Genomic DNA, 8591 nt, shown 5'->3' on the forward strand with positions numbered 1-8591 from the left:
TGCATTGTATATTTAATTAGATTATAACTAGGAAGTCACAAAGGAAAGCCCTATAATAGCAATGTGAGTGATCCTTCTTTTTGTGTAAATCTTTTTGTGAGTTAATCCTCTTTTTATATACTCATTTTTGTGAGTAATCCTCTTTTTGTTAAATGTTTTTACAAAACCTCACTAAATTAAATATATAAAAAGCAGTTATTGAGTATTTGTAAAGAATACAATTATAGTGGGTATGTTGGGGTTTTGTATACAAAATTGGTTACTGGCGTGGTAACATCCCATAAGTTGAGTATGACCGTACCACTGATGTTAATTGTTATTTCTTGGAAACAAATGTAATTGCGGATGTGCCCTCAATACTGTAAAATGATTGGTATTTCAACTTGATTAAATTGGGATTCACTCACCAGTATTTCCTGCTGATAAAATGTTTTAAACACGTGTTTCAGGTAACTTAGTGTGAAGCCAATAAAAGCCAGCTGGAGAGCACTGAAGGCTTGGAAAAGTGGCAATAAAGTTACCTAAAATAAAATAGATGTTTTTACTAAACAAAATAGTATTTATTCCTATGAAAATGTGTGTACTGAAAACTTGGGCTTTACCCATGTGTTTAATGTTATAAAGTATGGTGGTTTACTCTGATAACATATTTCCTAACTACGGTTCTGATGAAAATTTCCGCTGCCAAATTAGACAATACCCGATACCACCGAAACTGGATCACGGCCGCCCGTTCCCGGGGATTAGGGATCGGGGGTTGTGACACATCACGGGGCCGTGCTCAGCGGACACGGGGCCGTGGTCAACTATAAGATTCGCGGAATCCAGGAAAATCTTGATAGTACAGATATGCTTCTGCACACGGGGACGTGCTCAGCGGACACGGGGGCGTGGTCAACTAATGCAGACAAACTGCATTTAATGAAGAAAGAGAGGAGGATGGACACGGGGCCGTGCCCGAGCTTCTGGTCAGCCTATAAATAGGAGTGCTTGGAGCTCTTGCAACTCATCCCTTGGCACACCACCTCTCTCACACTTCACCCACCACTGTCACACCCCTAATTTCCACGTGTCACCGGTGGGCCCGGTGGGGGATTAACGTGACGTAGTTGATATCATCATAGTCAAACAACACAAATTATAATGCACAGTGGAAGCAAAGATAGATTCATTTCAACTTAAATTATTGTAATATTCGAGTATCACAAAATGTCGAAATAGAATCCACAGGCAGAATCAAATAAACAGGAAACTTCATTTCAACAGACTTCATGCATCCTAAGCTTGCGAGACTTCTATGGATGCTTAAGGAGTGACCAGCCTATTACGCGTAGTACCTGCACTTAGTCTTTTTGGAAAATACGTCAGTTTACACTGGTAAATACAATTTAACTGATTTAAATGCACGTGGCATAAAACTTTTTATAACTTGGGATAATTATTTGCTTAATAATCTTGTAAAAGAATTACATGTTCATTCTGCGTTCAGTAGCCCGGGTTCGTTCCGGGTTAAGGATTAATAGACACACCACTTAATATAATTCCGCCGCGAGACTTCTCTCGTACCGACGATTATACATGTTATACAGCGCTACGGGTGTACGCCTACACCCGAGTGCTAAGGTCGTGGCCATTCTTTGAATGATGCCAAGGATATCCGGGACATGGTCATTAAGCCCCCAAAGGCGTTAAACAAACAAAACAGCATTTTCAAACGGGTTCATTTGACTGCACATAACCAAGACCGGTTATGGTCAATTTCCCGACCAAGCGGTATTTTATATACCGTACCCCAAGCCCGTATAGGGAAAATAAGTTAAACTTATTTACCTGAGCAAGTATAAACCAAATATAACGAGTGCAAGTAGCTTTTACTGGGCTCCTAGATCTGGAAATTAAGGTTTTAATAACCTATTAGAATCCTAACGAGTCTTAAGCTTAGACCGGTTAGTTTTATATAAAGATTACGGTTTTAAACGCACAATAAGGCGAAAACCGTTTTAGAATGTGGTTTTGTCCCAACAAGCTTGCACACTTGTTTTACATGGGTAACATAATCACATTCTGGATTTTGAGACCGAAAAGATATGGTTTGACCCGTTTTGGCTAAAATGGCCAAACTAGTCACTTAAGCCGATCCGAACGCGTATAATGCGTAACGAGTAACCATAAGAGTCAAATACAAGTTTCTGAAGTCAATATGCTTAAAATATGTTGTGATATCAGAATGATATCTTCCATTATGCCCCAAATGATTTTAAACCAAAACTATGCCTCATAAGGGCGTTTTGGTCATTTTATAAGGTGTAAAAGGGTTAAAATGATAACCTGAGTTACAGGTCTGATTTAATTAGTAAATATATTTAATTTACTAAGTTATAATAGTAGGGTATCCAATTTATGTGAAATTTATTATCTTTAACCTTACTATGCACCATAGGGGCATTTTGGTAATTTCACATGTGCCTAAAAGGTCAATTCTGGAATTCTGAGTTCAAAACATTTGCCTACTGTTTAGAGTATAAAAATTTACTAATTTCATCAGTAGGTTCAAACCCTTATGCTTAATAAGGTTCTAGTGCACACTTATGCGATAAAAATGCCTAAAAAGGCGATTTGGAGCCATTTCCGGGTATTCTGTAAAAAGCTGATATTTTTAATATTCCAGAAGGCTCAAAATAATTTACTTATCATAACAAATCAGTAGAAATTGGTTTGAGGTCAAAAGGATTTGTAAAACTCATTTTATGGCTAAAAAGGGCAAAACCGGCATAAACCGAAATAATCTTAGAACACTAAGTTATGCTTAGCCTAAAAATAAATAAAAATCACCAAAAATCCCAAAATATTATTTTATAACAGTGGGTAAAAAGTTTGGTATAAAAATTTGGGTTTTGATAGGCTATACATAATTTACGCCGTTTAATTATCAAAGAAGCCCTTAATTACGCTATTGAGCATAACTCTTAATCTAGACCTCAAACTGACTTCAAATTTTGGGTGCAAGTTTATAAATCAGTAGCTAAGGTGCTTACCCTTTTACATTTTCAAAAATCCCGTTTTAAGGTCAAATGGGCATAATGGTCAACATATAAGCGATTAACGGAAACATGCATGTGAATAGGATATCTAATGAACCAAGTTGTATAATCTCAGAGAGTTATACTAACATGTAAATAGGTTCAAAAGAAGCTCTAAGGCAATCCTAATCTTGGCTTAAACGGGTCAGAACTGAAAGTCAAAGCAGAAGTCAAACTTTGCGACTTTCGGTTCCAAACCGAGCCTAAACTGAAAATTGTCGAGTTGAACATGTTGGAACATGTTCTTACATTAATTACCAAGTTATTTTAATGATTAAACAGGTTGCATGCATCCTACATTGCTAATTATGTATTAATTCGCAAATAACCTTTCTGTTGACTTTTTATAATAAGCTTTGACTCGACAATTAACATAGTTAGAGTGGGAATCTGAAAATACCCTTTTAAGGGTTTGTTACCCACATAATTACCTACTTAAAGGTACTTTTAATTCGTGATTTGACAGAGCACATTTTAATTAATCACGAAGTCAAACCTTAATTACGACGGTTTGACTTTTAGCTAATTAACTAAGCTAAAACGAATTAGGAAGGGTTAAGGACACTTACAAGAGTCCTAATTGAGATTAGAGAGCCTAAGGAAGAGTGCTTGCTGTCCAGAGAGCTCCAGGAGTTGGGTTGTGAACACTTGCAAATGAATGCACAAATGGTTACAACTAGTGGCTCTTATATAGATGTTTTGATGCAACAAGATGGTGCCAAACAAGTCTATAGGTGATCCCAGATGAGTCCAAGTGCCCCCTATGCATGAAATACCATTGGGGCAGCCCCTGGTATATAAAACAAGCTTACTAAGTCGGTTAACAGGCCTGAATGGCAGCTGTCCACGAGTTTCTGCTACTGGGAGCCTGATGCGGCCCGCCTGGGGTTACCAGGGATTCTCACGCGGGCCGCCTGATCTGTCTGATCAGTCAACATGTTTTCAAAGTTTGCACTTTTGGTCCCTGGTCCTTTGTAACGTGGTTTTGAGCTTCTAAATTGCCATCTCTGCCTCCAAACTTGATTTTTAAGGGCCTTGGGACATTTACTAACTTGGTTAAGTCCTTGACTAACCTTGTAACCACTCATAAGGCCATAGAATTCAAAGTTGACGCTTTTAACCCCTCGAACGCGAATTTGATCATAACTTTTTCATACGATAACGAAACTTTACGAAATTTTAACCACATATTCTAGTGAGTATATTTTATCGTTACAAAGCTTTGGGTCTGCCAAAAGGTCACTCAGAGGTATACTTTGCACATGTTGACACTTTTAGCCCTTGTAGTTTGTAATTCCTCACTTTCCTTTATGTTTCGCTTCGTATGATCCATGATTTATTCGTTGGAAGGTATAAACATTATGTAGGGCTATTTTAGAATATATTTATCCATTCTTGACACTTTGGACCCTTATATTCACATAGTTTCCCCGTTTGTCAACTTTAGTCCCTCCAAAGTATTCTTTCTCACGTTCAGAGCTTATGACACGTGTTTATACTTTATTGGACACAAATTTTCAAGGTGTTACATCCTCACCCCCTTAAAAGAAATCTCGTCCTCGAGATTTATGGAAATAGATGAGGGTATTTCTCTTTCATTGAGGATTCTAGCTCCCACGTATATTCAGGACCTCTGCGGGCGTCCCACTTCACCTTAACAATAGGCACAAGCTTTCTCCGAAGCTTCTTTACCTGTCGATCCTCAATCGACACAGGTTTTTCCACAAATTTTAAGCTCTCGTCTATATGCACATCTGTGTGTGGTATGACTAGCGACTCGTCAGCTAGACATTTCTTCAGATTGCAGACGTGGAATACATTATGAATACCATCGAGCTCCTCAGGTAAGTTTAACTTATAAGCCACTGATCCTACACATTCGATGATCTCGAATGGTCCTATATACCTTGGGCTTACCTTACCTTTCTTGCCAAATCGCATCACCCCTTTCCAAGGTGATACTTTGAGCAAAACCTTATCGCCAACCTCAAACTTGAGAGGTTTTCGCCTTTCATCCGCATAGCTCTTCTGCCTATCTCTAGCAGCTTTCAGGCGGTCGCGAATTTGGACAATCTTGTCCGTTGTCTCGAAGACTAAGTCAGGACCTGATAGTTGCGTATCTCCCACTTCTGCCCAGCAAATGGGCGTTCTGCACTTTCTACCATATAGTGCCTCAAAAGGCGCAGCCTTAATGCTAGTATAGTAGCTATTATTGTAGGAGAATTCGACTAACGGTAAATGCCTGTACCAACTTCCTCCTAGATCAATCACACATGCACGCAGCATGTCTTCCAACGTCTGAATGGTACGCTCACTCTGCCCATCCGTTTGAGGATGGTAAGCCGTACGGAAATTCAATTGAGTGCCCAGAGACTGTTGGAAACTTTTCCAGAAATGAGATGTATATCTAGTATCCCGATCTGAGATAATAGATACTGGTACGCCATGCAAGGCCACAACCTTATCCACGTACAGTTGGGCTAGCATGTCAGAGCTGAAGGTCTCTCTAATGGGCAGGAAATGTGCTGACTTAGTCAGTCTATCAACTATGACCCATATAGTATCATTTCCCTTCGGCGTCTTAGGCAATTTGGTGATAAAGTCCATCGTTACCATTTCCCATTTCCAAGTGGGAATTTCAGGCTGTTGCAGCAAACCTGACGGCTTCTGATGTTCAGCTTTGACTTTAGCACACGTCAAGCATTTAGCTACATAAGCAGCTATAGACTTTTTCAAGCCTATCCACCAATAATTTGCCTTTAAATCCTGGTACATCTTATCAGCTCCAGGATGGACAGAATACTTGGAACTGTGGGCTTCCTTGAGGATAACATCCCGAAGTCCTCCATATACAGGAACCCATACTCGTCCATTCAACCTCAACATTCCGTCTTTGTCGTAGGACAACTGTTCTTCAGTTACTCCTAATTTCTCCTCGGGATAGTTAGCTTCCAACACAGCTTCCTTCTGTGCAGCTAACAACCTTTCATTCAAACCGCTCTTAATTTCAATGCTCTTGGCATTGATCCTTATCGGCTTCACTCTTTCCTTCCTGCTCAAAGCATCTGCGACTACATTGGCCTTGCCTGGATGGTACCTTATTTCACAATCATAATCGTTCAAGGTTTCCATCCATCGTCGCTGTCTCATGTTCAGATCTTTCTGATTGAATAGGTGTTGAAGGCTCTTGTGGTCGGAATAGATCACACACTTCGTCCCATACAAATAATGCCTCCAAAGCTTTAGTGCAAATACAACGGCACCCAACTCCAAATCATGGGTGGTGTAATTCTTTTCGTGCACCTTTAATTGACGTGAAGCGTAGGCTATGACCTTCCCTTTTTGCATTAACACACAACCCATTCCGGTGTGTGATGCATCACAATACACCACAAATTCTTCAATGCCTTTAGGTAGAGTCAGCACTGGTGCGTTACTCAACTTCTGCTTCAAGATATCAAAAGATTCTTGCTGCTTAGGCCCCCAATTAAACTTAACGTTCTTACGTGTTAACGACGTTAAGGGTGCAGCAATCCTTGAGAAGTTTTCAATAAAACGCCTATAGTATCCAGCCAAACCTAGGAAGCTACGAATCTCTGAAGGTGTCTTTGGCTCTTGCCAGTTCATAATAGCTTCTATCTTCGCGGGATCCACTTGAATTCCACGTTCACTCATAACATGTCCAAGGAATTGGACCTCGCGAAGCCAAAATTCGCACTTTGAAAACTTGGCATAGAGCTTCTCTTGATGGAGCAGCTTAAGAATGCACCAAAGATGCCTCTCATGGTCAGCTTGGTTCTTCGAATAGATGAGAATGTCGTCGATGAAGACGATGACAAATTTATCCAGATAAGGCTTGCATACGCGATTCATGAGATCCATGAATGCGGCAGGTGCGTTAGTGAGCCCAAAAGGCATCACTAGGAACTCGTAGTGACCATAACGAGTCCTAAACGCGGTCTTATGTACATCCTCCTCCTTAACTTTCAATTGATGATAGCCTGACCTGAGATCAATCTTAGAAAAGTAACTTGCTCCCTGTAGCTGGTCGAATAGATCATCGATTCTAGGCAAAGGATATATGTTCTTGATAGTAACCTTGTTTAGCTCACGGTAATCAATGCATAGACGCATTGATCCATCCTTCTTTTTGACGAACAGAATTGGTGCTCCCCATGGAGATGAACTAGGTCTAATGAAACCTTTAGCTAGTAAATCATCTAGCTGTGTCCTTAATTCCTTCATCTCCGTTGGTGCTAATCTATATGGTGCTCTGGCCACTGGTGCAGCTCCGGGGATGATGTCAATCCTAAATTCCACCTGCCTATGTGGTGGCAAACCAGGTAGCTCCTCCAGATAAACCTCGGGATAGTCAGAAATGACCGGTATGTCTTCGATCCTGGGCTTCTTCTCGTCAATGGTCACTCGTGCCATATAAATGACACAACCCCTACTCGTGCATCCAGATGCCTTAAGCATGGCCACACGCTCTGGCACTCCGTGTTGAGTATCTCCCTGAATAGTGAGTGGCTCACCAGATGGGGTCTTGATTACTACCTGCTTCTTGTTGCACATTATCTGGGCTTGGTTGCGCGATAACCAATCCATTCCTAATACTACATCAAAGCCGGCTGTGACACCTGTGTCACTGTGACCGTTAAACAAATGCCAAACCAATGAAATTTTGTGTTTCATACTTGGGATTTGTGAAAATATGTGTATCATTTGCACATATCAATTCTTGTTCGATTTCGGGCTTTAAATCGCTTTCTTGAAGGTTATACGCAATCTGATGTGTAAAAATAACCAGTTTAATGCAACAAACACTCCGGAATAGTGACATAGGCCTAACATACCTTAAATAACCTTTACATAACTTAGAAATAAGTTTTGGATGGTTTGGTATGCCGAAATCAAGTTTATTCGCTTACAGGGACTAAATTCGACAAACTGCGAAAGTATGTCGATTTGTACTGTAATGAACAATCCGGAACTTTACCATAAGTTAAACACACCTTAATAGCTTAGAAATAGGCTTTGAGGGGTTCGGTGTGCTAAAATAAACTTTATGCTCATTCAGGGACTAAAAGCGTCGAAAAATGCACAAGTTTGCATTTTCGCGCATATCTTACGTTCTGAATATATCCGGACACCCAAAAATTTATGTTATCATTAAAATATTATATTTTAGTGATTGGCATGATAAAATTCCATTTGTCGCTCAATTTGGATCGTTTTTGTGTTCGTTACGACTTCCGTCGTAATTAACCGAACAACGCAACCGTACGACCAAACGAACCGACATCCGAGATATTTTTGAGCATGTTTTGAGTTCCCAATACTTTAACTTTATTTTGGAGCCTTGAAATGAGGTTAACGGGGCTTAAACGTGTCAAAAATCAGCCGAAATCCAAGTTTCTGAAGTGCAGGGACCTATTTTGACATTTCTGCCAAAATTTCCTCAGGCGGGGCGCGTAAGGATCCTCCCTATCCTTACGCGGGCCGCGTGAA

This window comes from Helianthus annuus, chromosome 8, assembly GCF_002127325.2.
Source record: "Helianthus annuus cultivar XRQ/B chromosome 8, HanXRQr2.0-SUNRISE, whole genome shotgun sequence".
In the NCBI taxonomy this organism is placed as follows: Eukaryota; Viridiplantae; Streptophyta; class Magnoliopsida; order Asterales; family Asteraceae; genus Helianthus; species Helianthus annuus.